The sequence below is a fragment of the Euprymna scolopes genome, chromosome 3, assembly GCF_053919585.1.
Source record: "Euprymna scolopes isolate OS-2025 chromosome 3, ASM5391958v1, whole genome shotgun sequence".
Classification (NCBI taxonomy): Eukaryota; Metazoa; Mollusca; class Cephalopoda; order Sepiida; family Sepiolidae; genus Euprymna; species Euprymna scolopes.
The window spans coordinates 127,243,308-127,257,835 of record NC_136484.1 but is presented as its reverse complement, the minus strand read 5'-3'; the positions used below and the strand labels follow the sequence as shown (position 1 = coordinate 127,257,835).

Here is a 14,528-nt window from a genome sequence, read left to right as displayed (position 1 = left end):
TTTTATTTTGGGGCGAAATATTTTTTTATATATATATATATATATATTTTGGACAAAGTAATTTTTTTAAACAAAGTTATTTTTTTATGAAGTAATATTTGGAGGGACAAAGTAATTTTGAGAGGACAAAGTAATTTGAGGGGAGGGGGACAAAGAAATTTTGGGGGGACAAAATGTTTTATATTTGGACAAAGTGATTTTTTTGGTCAAAGTAATTTTTTGAACAAAGTAATATTTGTGGGGACAAAGTAATTTTAATTTTTAGACAAAGTAAATTTTTTGGACAAAGTAATTTGGCCGGAAGACAAAGTAATTTTTGGAAGGACAAAGTAATTAGAGGGGGGACAAAATAATTGGGGGGGGACAAAGTAATTCTTTTAGACAAAGTAATTTTTTGGAGACAAAATAATATTTCAGGTAGGAAAAAAAAGTAATTTTTGGAGGGAGAAAGTAATTTTTTTATTTAAATTAATTTCATTTGTTTGTACAACTTTTTTATTTATTGAAGCAAATTATGTTTCTTTTATTGCATAATAACGTTGGATCATCAGAATTAAGCGACGTTGAGTCTTGTCAGTGCTAAAATGGGCGACGTTTTGAGAACACTAAGAGTTGCATTGTTTCCAGTCGTCCTGGGTTTCTCTTTTTGTCACTGAAATCAAGCAAAACTCATTCAGGAGAGATGTGGTTGGGATTGCATAACCTTTGCTTTATAATTACATGCACAACCACAGTTACATGGGATATCCATTGTCTCTTAAGTCTGAACTACGGCCATGATGTTTCTTTCATCAATTAAATTATCTTTGAGTAACTTTCCTTTTCTTAATTTAACATATGCGTCTTTAATTTTAATATTTTTTTCCTTCTCTTAAAATGTTTCTCTTCTTTTCTTCTCTCTTCAATATTTTCAGTTTTTACATATTTTCTTTGCTTCTCTTCGCTTTTTATTACTTCCAACAGACTTTCCTTTTCCATTCTTTTTATTAACAATTTCCCCCTTTTTGTATTAACAATTTCCCCCTTTTTTATTAACAATTTCCTCCTTTTTTTATTAACAATTTCCCCCTTTTTTTATTAACAATTTCCCCCGTTTTTTATTAACAATTTCCCCCGTTTTTTATTAACAATTTCCCCCTTTTTTATTAACAATTTCCTCCTTTTTTTATTAACAATTTCCCCCTTTTTTTATTAACAATTTCCCCCTTTTTTTGTTAACAATTTCCCCCTTTTTTTATTAACAATTTCCCCCTTTTTTTATTAACAATGTCCCCCTTTTTTATTAACAATTTCCCCCTTTTTTATTAACAATGTTCTCCTTCTTTCTCTCCTTCCACACATTTTACTTCTAACAAATTTGCTTTTTCTTTCTATAAAATTTTCCTTCTTTGTTTCATTCTTTCAATCAATTTTTTCTATCTTTCAAAAAAGTTTATTCTCACTTTAAAATCATTCATTGATTTACAATATTAATATTGTATTTAAAACCGTCTTAATTATCTCTCTTTGTTATGTTTCTTTAATCTCATATATAAACGGTTATATATATATATATATTGTCTGTCGGTTTGTCTGTCAGTTTGTCTCCGTATTTTCAAACTCTATCTCCTCCGAAACTAAAAGTCGTGGATAATTGGATTTTTTTACGGGCCGTTATTTTATGGGTCTTTAGCCGATTAAAATTGTTTTTAAGGGGTCAAAAATGGGTAAAAATTGAAAAAAATCGTCAAACATTTTGTACATTCATGTTAGTTTATTTTTAATTTTTAATTGTTAATCGGTTCACATACGTATCACGTTGGTACAGTGGTAACGTCTTCAGCTTTGGATGCTACAGTTTTGCTTTCGGTTTCGATTCTAGCTGATGGCACGCAAATATTTTTTTTTTTTTTTTACTTTTGAAATCACGACTCTATAATAATATATACCAAATTTGGACAAATTAAAATATTATGTTTAAGCATAATTTATGACAGAGCAAAGCCGGGTGTCCAGCCCCCGTTAGTACTATATAGTAATACTTTTTTAATTACCTAATTATCTGCTCATTTATTATGACTTTTTAATATGTCTCAGATATTACAACTCTTTTATGTGTGTGTGTATGTATGTATGTGTGCGCGTGTGTGCGTGTGTGCGTGTGTGTGTGTGTGTGTGTGTGTGTGTGTGTGTGTGTGTGTGTGTGTGTGTGTGTGTGTGTGTGTTGGTATAGATAAGAATAAGGTAAACAAATTAGATAGAACAGGAAAAATTAACATCATGACTCTATTGATTTGATGTTTCGTTTCAGTTATGAAACTTTGTTTAGAAGAGCAGTTTATTAAACGGAAGCCAGATTTTTTTATACTTTGTTTGTGTGTGTGGGGGGGGGTCACCGCTTATCAAGTCCTAGGGGCCACTCTAGGATAAGAGGTAGATAGTGAGGCAACATGGTCCGTAATGGTGGAACTTGGGTAGGGCTAGATTATTTAAGAGGATGACTCAACAGGGACTTATTCATATTAGATTTGAAGATGACTAGAAATATACAAAAGTTGCAATTAGCATTGGGAGGCGGCAAGCCTGTGATATTGGTGCTTAAAGTAAAGGCATGTGCTAGGATGGGAATGAAAGTGAGGTTGGTAGTAAGTAGGACTTTGAATGTGTTGAAAAATGGTGAAAGGTTAATTCGTGAGTGTCTAGAGGAAAAGTATTCATAGTATTCCTCCTCACTTTCTTTTTTCACGTGAATCAATACAACATCTGACTTTAAGAACTTTCTTCGTAAATTAAGATATGATTTAATATTATTTACACCATATGGATCTTTCTGACAGTTTTTCCCAGCTTGTTATTATAGGGCTGTGACAACAGAATATTCTTTTCATTCTTTTGACTCTCTGGTATATATCCGACATAGTTAGACACACTTAATCAACCAAGAACCACATCTGTCTATATATAAACATATACAATATTAACGGGTATATACTCGAGAGTCAAAACAATGAAAAGAATATGCTGTTGTTACAGCCCTAGTTATTATTACCACTCACGCAATATTGTGAAACGACATCACAGAAATATCGTTAAACGCAGGATTTAATATTTTGAAATTCACTATCTTCACAGAGGAGAATATGGAACACAATTCGTTTCTATCAGCATCAAAGATGAGGATGTGCACTGCCATAAGTACCATAAAAGTAAAATAGTGAAGACCTCGATCAGCGTTTCCCAAGTTTTTGTTGTTGTTTTTTTTACATAGCGGCACACTATTGAGCTATTTAAAATTTTTGTGGCACACCTATCATAAAAAATGAATATTTAGATGACTATTTAACAATGCTTACCAATTTTTATTCTTATGCAAAATTCAAAAGATCCAAAAGTTGGAATAATTTATACATTTTATTTATTGATATTTAAGCATCGATATATCGATACTATATATGTGGTATAATCAATTCATTGTGCCACGGCATAGTGGTTGGGAACCATAGATTTAGACATTGCTTCAATATGTTTCTTTTTACCACAAAAATAACTTGCAAGAAAGTGACAATGTTATTATATACACCAATTCTCATTAAATCAGTGAAGTTAAACAACGTTGAGCCTGGTCAGTACCAGCTGGGTGACTATTTGAGAATACCAGGCGCTATATGTAGACGGACGTCTATACCTCCCTGTAAAAATTACAAAAATCTAATCTTATCACCTCTGACCGGAATATACACGTGACTGAGGACTGCTTATGAACTTGATATTCCCATGAAACTTCCTTCTTCGTAGGAATCCGAGGAAAGAGTAAATGCCACTGGCATATCACATAAGTAATAATGTGGGATTTGGTATTTATTAATGCAAACAATAAAGAGATGAAAACTTTTTTCAACCTATAACAACTTGTAACTGCCACTTATAACTTATTCGCGGCACACTAGTAACCATTTTGTGACATACCATTGTGCCGCAGCACGGAGGTTGGGAATCACTAATTTAGACATTGTTTCGATAAGTTTCTTTGTACGGTAATATTAGGCTGAGAAGAAAATTCTTGTGAAATTTAAAATTTTAATTTCAAATAATGTATTCTAAAACAAGTTTTCGTCATAATACCTTTACTTTATTTATCATTTTAAAGAATGCTTTTCGCTCCATCTAATCGTTTAAATTACAATCGTTTTAAAAAAAATATGACTTCTTTTCAGAACGTTGAATACAAGATGGAAAAAAAGCAAATTCACATAATTTCCTTATTTCAATTCAAGACAGGCCGAAAAGCTGCTGAAATAGCTTGCAATATCAACGAAACATTTGGCCCAGGAATCCCTACTAAACGCACAGCACAATAGTGGTTTTAGAAATTTTGTGGAGGCGATGAGAATCTTGAAGATGGTGAGTGTAGTGGTCGTTTATCACATGTTGACAACGACCAATTAAGAGCCTTAGTTAAAGCCAATCCATGCACAACTGTTTGAGAATTAGACGTATTGTATACAACAATTTCCAACCATTTGAGAGAGATTGGAAAGACAAAAAATTTCATAAATGGATGTCTCATGAATTGAACGACAACCAAAAGAAACACCGTTATAGAGTGTCATCTTCCCTTCTTTTACGCAACAGGAACAAATTGTTTCTCGACCGGGTTGTGACTTGCAGTGCAAAGTGGGTTCTTTACGACAACCGGCGATGCTCAGCTGAGTGGTTAGACGCCAATGAAGCTCCACGACAGTGGTTAGATGCCAACAAAGCACCACAAGACTTCCTGAAGCCAGAGTTGCATCAAAAGAAGGTTATGCTGACTGTTTGGTGGTCTGCCATCAGTCTCATCTATTACAGTTTTTGAATGCAAGAGAAACCATTATGGCGGAGAAGTACCGTCAACAAATGGATAAAATGCATCAGAAACTTCAACATTCAGAATTAGTCAACAGAAACGGCCCAATTCTCCTCCGCGACAATGCCCGACTGCATGTTGCTAAACTGACCCTGCAGAAGTTGAACGAATTGAGCTATGAAACTCTGTCTCATCCGCCATACTCTCCACCTACCAACTACCACTTTTTCAATCATTTCAACAACTTTCTGCGTGAGAAATGCCTCAAAAGCCTAAGCGATATCAAAAACACCTTCATCACTACCAGAATTCTATATTTTTACGTTACTGTCATAAATACACTAGTTTTGCGTTTGGCAAAAGTGTGTTGATTCTGATGGTGATTATTTTGATCAATAAATTTTTATTTGAGCCGAGATATTTTCATCTGAATTTAAAAGTTAAAAACCGCAAGAAATTTCTTGTCAACCTGATAATAACTTGTAAGAAGGTGACAATGCCTGACTATCGATGTCCTTAAAAGGAATGCAAAGAAGAAAATGTTTTTTTCAATGGATGAAAAAAAGAAAACGATATACCCAAATCGATAAATATACAAAAAGGTATATCTACATAAATGGGTTTCATTGTTGCAGTTTATATAGCAAAAGATTTTCAAGATTTCATACAAAGGCTTGTGTGTGTTTAGGAAATATTTGTTCGACTCTATGCATAGAAATAAATAAAAAACAAAAAACGTTCATAATAACTTTAATGGAAGCAACTTTATTGAGGAAGGGGGGGCAAAATGTGTGCAGAGCAACATGTATTATTGCAAGAAGTACGAATCAATTTGACCTTCAAATGTTGACTGACTAAAAGAAAAGTATATATCTTAAAATATGCTAGAAGAATACTCGTCTCGGGACGGGTAAAATTAATTCCGTAAATAGAACAGTTTTGCACCACTTTTATGTCCCCATACAAAGATTAAAATCAAGATATAATGATATTACATGTTATGTTTAGAATCCTTAATCTAATTTTAATCAAAATCCATTACAAGATTTTGATTTTAGAAAATGTATAAAATTTGAAACTTGAACTTAAAGGGTGTTACGAAGAAATTAGTATTCATGAAATCTTACTTAATTAGTGCCTAATGATCAAATTTAATTCAAATCTGATAATATTTTAATTTTCAAAAGGAAATTGTTCCCATGTACGTTTTGAAAACCCTTTTAAAATTATGTAAGGAAACTAAAATTTAGCGAATATTTATTAATTGGTGGTTAATATCTGTTGTTAAAATTCCACAAAAATTGGATCTATCTGAATTTTCACAAAGGCCTCCCATCCTCTATTTATCTTTTTTGGTATAAAACTAAATTAAATAAAATATAGCCCATATTATAAGCCCTTATGTATAACAGCTAGGATCCAAAATTCATAATGATCGATTAATTAGTTTAGGAATGAATTCTATGTATAAAAATATATAAACAGATCAATATCAATATTAATATCAATAAGGGTTTTATCACTCAATGAGGAACCCCTCACTGGACTTTAGCCATCTATCTCTGTCCCGAGCTATCCGCTGACATATGGGACCCATGTGTTGTATCAGGTCATCCCTCCATCTCATTCTTGGTCTTCCCTTTGGCCTCTTATGTCCCAAGGTGTCCATTCTGTTGTACTGATGGACCATTTGTTGTCATGTTGTCTGGCTACATGCGCTGCCTATCTGTGTTTGGATATTTTAATGGCAGTATTGATGTCAATAACTCTTGTTTGTTGGCGGATCCAGATGTTTGTCTTTCTGTCTTGTAGAGTGATGCCTAACATTATCCTCTCCATCTTCCTTTGTGCCACTGCCAAGATTTCACTTTGGCGAGTTATCAGGGCCCATGTTTCACTACTGTAGATCATCGCAGGTAGTCTATATTTATTGAAGATCTTCCGTTTGATTGACATATTTGCTTTTTTGTCTTCTCATGATGTTCTCAACTTTCCCAGAAGCTGCCCATCCCAATGCTATCCTTCTTTTTATCTCAGGGATAAATCAAACAGACGCAAATACTTAATTTGATAGAAATAAAAAAGTTTCAGTGTTGCTCGTAATTGATTTTCTGATCAGCTCATAACACCACATTATTTTTGTACTTTTATTTTTTACATTTCATATCATTTAATTTTTTGGAGTGAATCCGAATGATGTACCTAAAATTTTTAAAGGTTAGGGTTAGGAGTTAGTTAGGTGGAAAGTAAATTTGCAACGGTATTTGGCATTAATAAGCCATTTGTAACTTCCACTGGGAAAATCCATTTTTGCATCTCACCAGATTAACTGCCGTTCTATTTGTCAATAGAAATCGCTGTTCTCTGATTAAACGTAAGTGGTTGCTCAGTGGAAAGTGATATCTCTCAGAGTGGCGGCAGTAGCCATCATTGCCGTCATTGTTTTACCAGCAAAATTGTTTGCTATCCTTTCCTCTGCTTGTAATGATAGCAGCTGCCGTCTTCTTCTCTTCCCTGGTAAATGTAATAATAGATGACAATTTATATTAAAAAAAAAACACCAAGAATTTATTCTTTTAGAGCACCATAAAATTATTTCCTGTGCTCATTCCACAGATGGGGCGGATGAAGACAGTTTTGAAAAAGGCGACTGAATCCACTCAGTTTACCAAACAAAGAGAAATACTTTGCTATGCTCTTTGCCATGTCTCACTTTAGACCTACAGTCTGTGAAGAAACTTCTTGTAAGAACAAAGAATTAATAAAACATGTTAAAACACATTAAGAAGAGTTAAAACATATTTAAGTTTCAAAAAGGACACAAATTAAGTGGGTTGTCCTTAATCCGTGGAGTTTCAAGGGTAGGAATTAGCAAAACCGGATTTTGCATGCAAAGTATTTAATGAAACTACAAGTAAGCCATAGAGCTTATTTGGTAAAAGTTTTTAAAAAATAGTGGAGCAGAGGGAACGGGGGAAAAAAGGAAAAATGATTTCACATGAATGGATGTTCCAGTGAAAAGTAGAATATCCAATAACGGTAAAATCCAAGAAAAGTTGGTAAAAGTCCGGTATCCAGAAATAAAAATCCAAAGGAATAGCATTACTGAAAGATATTCCGATGCAATCCAAAAGGCAAAATTCCGTGAAATAATTCATAAATGGGTACAAGGAAAAAAGAGTGAGTTCAAAATATTATTATAAAAAGAAAGATAAATTGTGCGTAGAATGAAGAAATGGAGAGATTTCAAGACGCTTCTGCTGAGGCCATGTTTCTAAATACGAATAAAGAAACAGAAACGATAAGCGGTGAATGAATTATTTTTAGAATATTAGCAAAACATTTAAAAACTCTACTGAATTATTTCGGTTATCCAGTTACTTTATTGAACTCTGAAATCTTTCTTTCAAACTCAGGAATCTGCACGAGTTCGACAGAAAGGTTTCCGAATTCGACAAGATACACCTGAAGAAGGTCAGCAATTACATTAGCCGAAACATTGTGCGAATAACACTCAAGATGAGAACGGTACTCCAAATAACCCAAAAAATTCAGAAACTCTACTGAATTATTTCAGTATCGTCTCACTCTTTCTAGATCACTTTCTGAACCCTGTATACCTGTGCAGAATGAACTCCCTCTCTCTCTCTGGACTCGTTAAATATTCAACAATGATAATACAATTAAATAAGAGTCAATCTAAAATGTGTACGAATAAGAATACAATTGCGGATTACTTGGGATTTCTATCTAGTCATGGCTGAGGGAACGAGAGCATCCTACCCCCGTGAATTAAATAAAGGGATCCGTTTGAAATTCCATGCAGATTCCCGAGTTCGACAAGTTACACCTGAAAAGGTCAGAAACAATACGTTATAAAAATGAAATGATACTCAAGATGAGTACAATAGTCCGAATAATTCAAATAATGTGAATAGCTTTACTTTATATATTAGACAGTTGTTTTTAAGAAATTCTTTCATAATGAATTATTTTAATAAAGCATTTTAATATGCGTGTGTGTGTGTTCGTGTGTGTGTGTGTGTGTTCGTGTGTGTGTTCGTGTGTGTGTGTGTGTGTGTGTAAAATATTAATTAATAAAGTACTAGGTAAAATTCAGTTGTAAGTGATGCGTTAAAGGTTCAATCCACAGCGCAGGTAATATTACGAATACAATTGCGCATTACCTCAAGCTTTGACAGAATGAGAGCATGCTACCCACCTCTGTACATTAATAAATTCCATTAAAAAATCCGGACATATTCCCAAGTTCGACAGAAAGATTCCCGAATTCGACAAGATACACCCGAAGAATGTCGGAGGTTACATCGGCCGAAACATTGTGCGAATAACACTCAAGATGAGAACAGTAGTCTGAATCACCCAAATGATACAAATTTAACACGGCAGACAAACTTTTTCTTCAATGTAATATTATATTTACACGACACATTATTTTTTTTCTTTGTTACTTAATCTTGTCTCTTTCCAATGAATGCTGTTCAACTATTAACAAATATGATTTTTCTTTTCTTGGATTAAACTTCTTAGTTTAGTGTACATTATAAGCTATAAAAGAATCGGTGAACACAAGCGAGGATACTAAGAAGACTTATTTGGCGTCTAAATCTTTTAAGATCGATTTCTTACGAATATTTCGTAATCTCTTCAATATTAGAACATCGTCAAGCAACCACAATTCGTTGAGATTCCAAGATTATTCAAATCCGCTTTCTTTTTCTTCCCGCAATGTTGTCATTAACCAATAAATCCCTTCGTCCAACTTCGATCAGCTAACAACCGACTAACCAGCCTTTTCTTCTACATTCTGATATCCAATCGCTCTGCGGAAAATCGGTATTATTTCTAACTAGTGGGGCAGATTGTTGAAACAATCTTTCACTTGGTGATACAAGCACCAAAATTGAAATTTCTCATGTTTGCTTCTGCAGTCATCTTGAAAACTGGCAGCCATCTTGAATTATCTTATGGCTAACGTTCTTTTCTTAAAATGTATGTTCTGAACGTCATTTGTGACAAGTTTAGTGCTTGTATCATTAAGTGAAAGATTCTTATAGAATACTGAGATAACCTGCCCCACTAAACATATTAGGTTGTATCGTCGGATTTTCAAAGTCAAGCAAAAATATCAATAAATTAAAGTTAAGTGCTAATTGAAATCATTATTTAAAAAAAAAAGATGAAGATGGTTTAATTGATTATTAATTTATTGATTAATTATTAATGCATAAATTAAAAATATAGTTTCCGGTGGTGAGAATAGAATTAATTATCAATTTTTTTTTTCAGTGAAATAACAATCCGTTTGATATATAGATTTTTTAATTCAAACTAACCTATTTTTCATTTTTTTTTTTTTTTTTTTTTGACATTGCGTTATTGGAACAAATATCATTCATTTTTCTTTTCTTCTGTTTTTTCTTAATCTTTTTTTTTTGGGGGGGGATATTTAAGCCAGGTAGAAATAATGTTAAAGGGGAGACATTTTTCCTTACTTGCCTAAAGAGAGGCATTTATACACTTCACAAAAATTTATGTTTCATCATTTCCTTCCCTTACTTCGGCTATCTGATAATCAATTACATGTAGTTAAAATAAACGTTAAAACTATTTCTTGCCATAATAGTTGTTAACCTACCTTTTTCTTGTAATTTGCAATTACACCTTGTTTCTGCTACAAACGGTAATCATGCAATTTCTATAGCTAAGTACCTAGAAAAAATGGGCCTATCAAATCTTACACAGCGATATGAGACAAGAAAGAGAAAGAAGCAACCTTAGTAGAAGTTAGTGTCCCTAATGATGCTGGGTTAAACAGAGCTCAGAGGGAAAAGATAACGAAATACTAAGGTCTTATGTACAACATAAAAAGAAACTGGAATCTTAGGGAAATTTCCATCAATCCTGAAATTATAAGAGCAATCGGACTCATGAAAAAGAATTTCAAGAACTATTTGGCAAATACACACGGTGAGCCAAATGCAAGAGAGATACAAACACTTGCGCTGAAAGGAACGGTTAGAATCTTTAAAAGAGCTCTTGGTTGGAATATCTACGATAGCGAGTGAATGTCTGAAATCCTGTAGGATTCCTCATCAAACTTGGATTTTAATCGTAATTATATTATAGATTTTAAATTAATGTATTTTATAAAAAAAAAAATTTTAATTATACTTTATAAATGTAATTTACAATCTATTTCGAATTTAAAACTATAGAAAAAATATAATAATGTTAATATACTATGAAAATCACTTAGGATAGATAAATACTCACTTCCACAAACCTTGAAAGATTTGGATTCCTAAAAAATATTTTTAAAACGTATTTCGAAATTTTTAAACGTGATTCGATATAATTAAAAATATTTTTTTTTAACTTTAAACGTATTTTTGGAAATTTTTAAACGTAATTCGATATAATTAAACGAATTTTTAAGTTTTTAAGCACGTTTGTCAAAGTCAAGTAAATATCTGACGAAGAGATCTTTCTCGAAATATTATATTACACGGACATACCACCAGACCGACTTTCCCAGATGACCACTTTGCAAATATAAATATACTGCGTATATTAAATATGGATGTGTACACATGTATTTATAAGTTGTATTAATAAATTTCTCACCTGCTTCAGCCTGTGTCTTTTCGTTACTTCTGCATTGTACTGCCTTCTACAATTCTATTTAACTACAATGCTTCAAGCAAACTACACCCACCTCTTATCGCTTTAAATATAAATTTGTTGGTGAATCGGCAAAAATATAAAGGGTACATTCAAGAAGTTTCCAGACTCTTTTCGTATGGGCACTTTTATTAATAGTACACACATGAAACTCTAGTTTTCTTCAAAGTCATCTCCTCTGGTTACAAACCACTTGTTGTACAGGTCAGATAGCTTTTGGAAGACCCCATGGAAGTTCTCTTCAGTGAGTGTGTCAAATAGTCTGTGACAAGGATGAAGTTATCCTTGGAACAATCTGTGGGAAAATCTTCCACGTTTCCAGTTCCTCACAAATAATTGTGTGTACAGTTCAAACACTGACATCAAACTGTGCATTTATTGTTTCTATAGACACACGACGGTCCTTATCCATACAAATTCTTTATTTGGCCAATCAACTCTGGTTTTCTGACTTCCTTACTCCTCCCACGCCTCTCATCGTCCCTCATAGACTCCCTGCCTTCCTTGAATCTCTTATACCACTCAAAGACTGATGTTTGATTGATGAAAGATGGTCACAAAAGCAGTCCGAAGCATTCCATACGTTTCTGAGGCATTTTTTGCAAGTCTAACACAGAATTTTATTGTATGCCATTTTTCTAAAGTGTCCTCATGTCCAGATTGCATTTTTGAAACTCACCAACTGTGACAATCAGACTTTAGTAGGGCGTATTTCAATTCAATTCAAATGCTGCAGCTGTTCATTTGAACCTGGAATCATAAAAATTGGTCAGTCATCTCATAAGAAGTATAGCAATAACATACTGAATTTTCAAGAGTCTATGACAATTTTAAATGGCTGTACAAAGAAAGTCTGGAAATTTATTTAAGGTACCTCGTATCTTGCTAAATTTGTCCCGGTGTTCATGGGTGACAACAGCAGCAGCAGCAGCAACAACAACAACAACAACAGTAGTAGTAGTAGTAGTAGTAGTAGTAGTAGTAGTAGTAGTAGTAGTAGTTTTTAATCCATAGCATCTCAGAGATCTTCATGCAAAATTTGGTGCAATTCTGTCATTTGGTTTTAGAGCTTATAATATATGATCAACAGAATGACAGACAAAACACGCCCCATTATAACATTGATTATATTTCTTCAATGAAAAACTTAAAAAGAAAAGATCCTGTTCTTTTAAATTAATGAACAAAACAAAATTAAATACCCTTAAACATTGTTTATTTACTCCTGCAGTTTACGAACTGTGCTGATATAAAAAACGCTATTATTTAGAAACCCATTCTTAACATGGGGAGTAGGAGCTTTGTTAACTATTCTGTACTTTCACGAAACAATTTAATAAACAAACGATGCTGTAAAACTTGACTTTAACTTGAAAATCCTATCTTAAAAATAGCGTGGAGGTAGCATGCTCTCGTTTCATCAGTATAACTGGATAGAAATCCTTAGTAATTCGGAATTGTATTTTTAATGTCGCCCGCACTGAAGATAAAATCTTAAGCCTCCAGAAGAGCTTAATTCACAACTGAATTTTACCAAGCAGTTTATCCACTAAGCTACGGGTCTTCGTGGATTAAATAAAGGGTTCTGTTCAAAATTTCATGCAGATTTGCAAGTTCAACAGAAAGATTCCCAAGTTTGACAGAAAGATTCCTGAGTTGAACAAGGTACAACTGAAGAAGGTCAGAGGTTACATCGACCGAAACGTAGTGAAAATGACACTCAAGATGAGAAGATTAGTCTAAAGAATCCAAATAATCCAAATAATCAATCATCATCTCAAAAATTCAGAAACGTGCTCATTTTTTAAAGCATGTAAAACTGATATTCTTTCTTGATTGCATATAATTTAATTGATTATGGATATTAATCCAAAATGGTTTCCTTGATAAAAATTTAATGACTTGAAGAATAAAGACTCTTTGGCCAGAATGTAATACCTGTTCTGTGAAGGAGAAATCCTTATAGACTGAGGCAATTTATATTTTTGTCCCAATTCATAGTGTCCCCTTTTTGAGGAATTTGATTTTTTTCTTACATTTAAAATCAACCTTGTGTCTAACTCTGTCCTCGTGGAGCGGTAAATAAGGAGAGACTTGAAAAATAAAGAAAGCTAATTTGTTTTCCATGGATTTAAAAATTGTCATCACCTCCCCTCTCCGGTAAACGTAGGTGATATGCTATCGACTTATTAGGTCAGCTAAAAGGAGAATCATGTCGGCCTAAGGTCAACCACTGGAAAGAAAACTAAGAAGATAAACAGGGGGAAAGTTTTACAAATCTCTTAGTATCAGAAACTCACTGAAGCTTACAGAAGTGTAGAATTAGCAGAAAACTTTGAGAAAGAAATCAAAACTCTTCACGATTATGAATCCATCAATTGTCTGTCTGTTTGCAGATCTGTTATGAATAGTATTGATGATAAAATATCTTACAGTTCAGTCGCCATTCAATCGAGAAATGGCACTTTCGTTTTCGCTTGGTTTACTGTCATAAAATATCATAAAAGTATGAAGTATGAGGGGGGGGGGTAAATGCGCCCATGCTCTCTGTAAGGAGCTTTGTCCGTAACACATCAGTTTGAAATAGCAGTTTCATCACTAAATGCACAGCTGGGCTCCCTCCGCCGGGCTAGAAACCTTCTCACACCTGCCAATATCCTGTATCTCTACAAGCCATCATCCACCCACACATGGTGTATTTGTCACATCTGGGCTGATGTCCCAGCCACTAGTTTCTCTCTCTCTCTCTCTCTCTCTCTCAGACAAGATCCAAAAAAGAGTCTCCAATCTAATGATCCCATAATGCCACCAAGCCCCAGTCCCTGTCCCATCGCCACATTATTGACTCCCTGTGCTTGTTATACAAATACTACAATGGAATGGGCATTGACGAACTTGCTGCTCTGGTGACCCCTCAACATAAATACACCTGACCAAACCAACCCATCAGCAAAATCCCACCTCCTTCACTGTGGAGCTCCCCAAGATACAGAAGGGC

General features: G+C 33.7%; 1 protein-coding gene across 4 annotated transcripts in view; it reads left to right on the top strand.

Moving 5' to 3' along the window:
• Positions 1–14,528, top strand: part of LOC145258892 (uncharacterized) — a 381,700-nt gene that overhangs the window by 173,746 nt on the left and 193,426 nt on the right. The gene's annotated exons all lie outside the window — the stretch shown is intronic.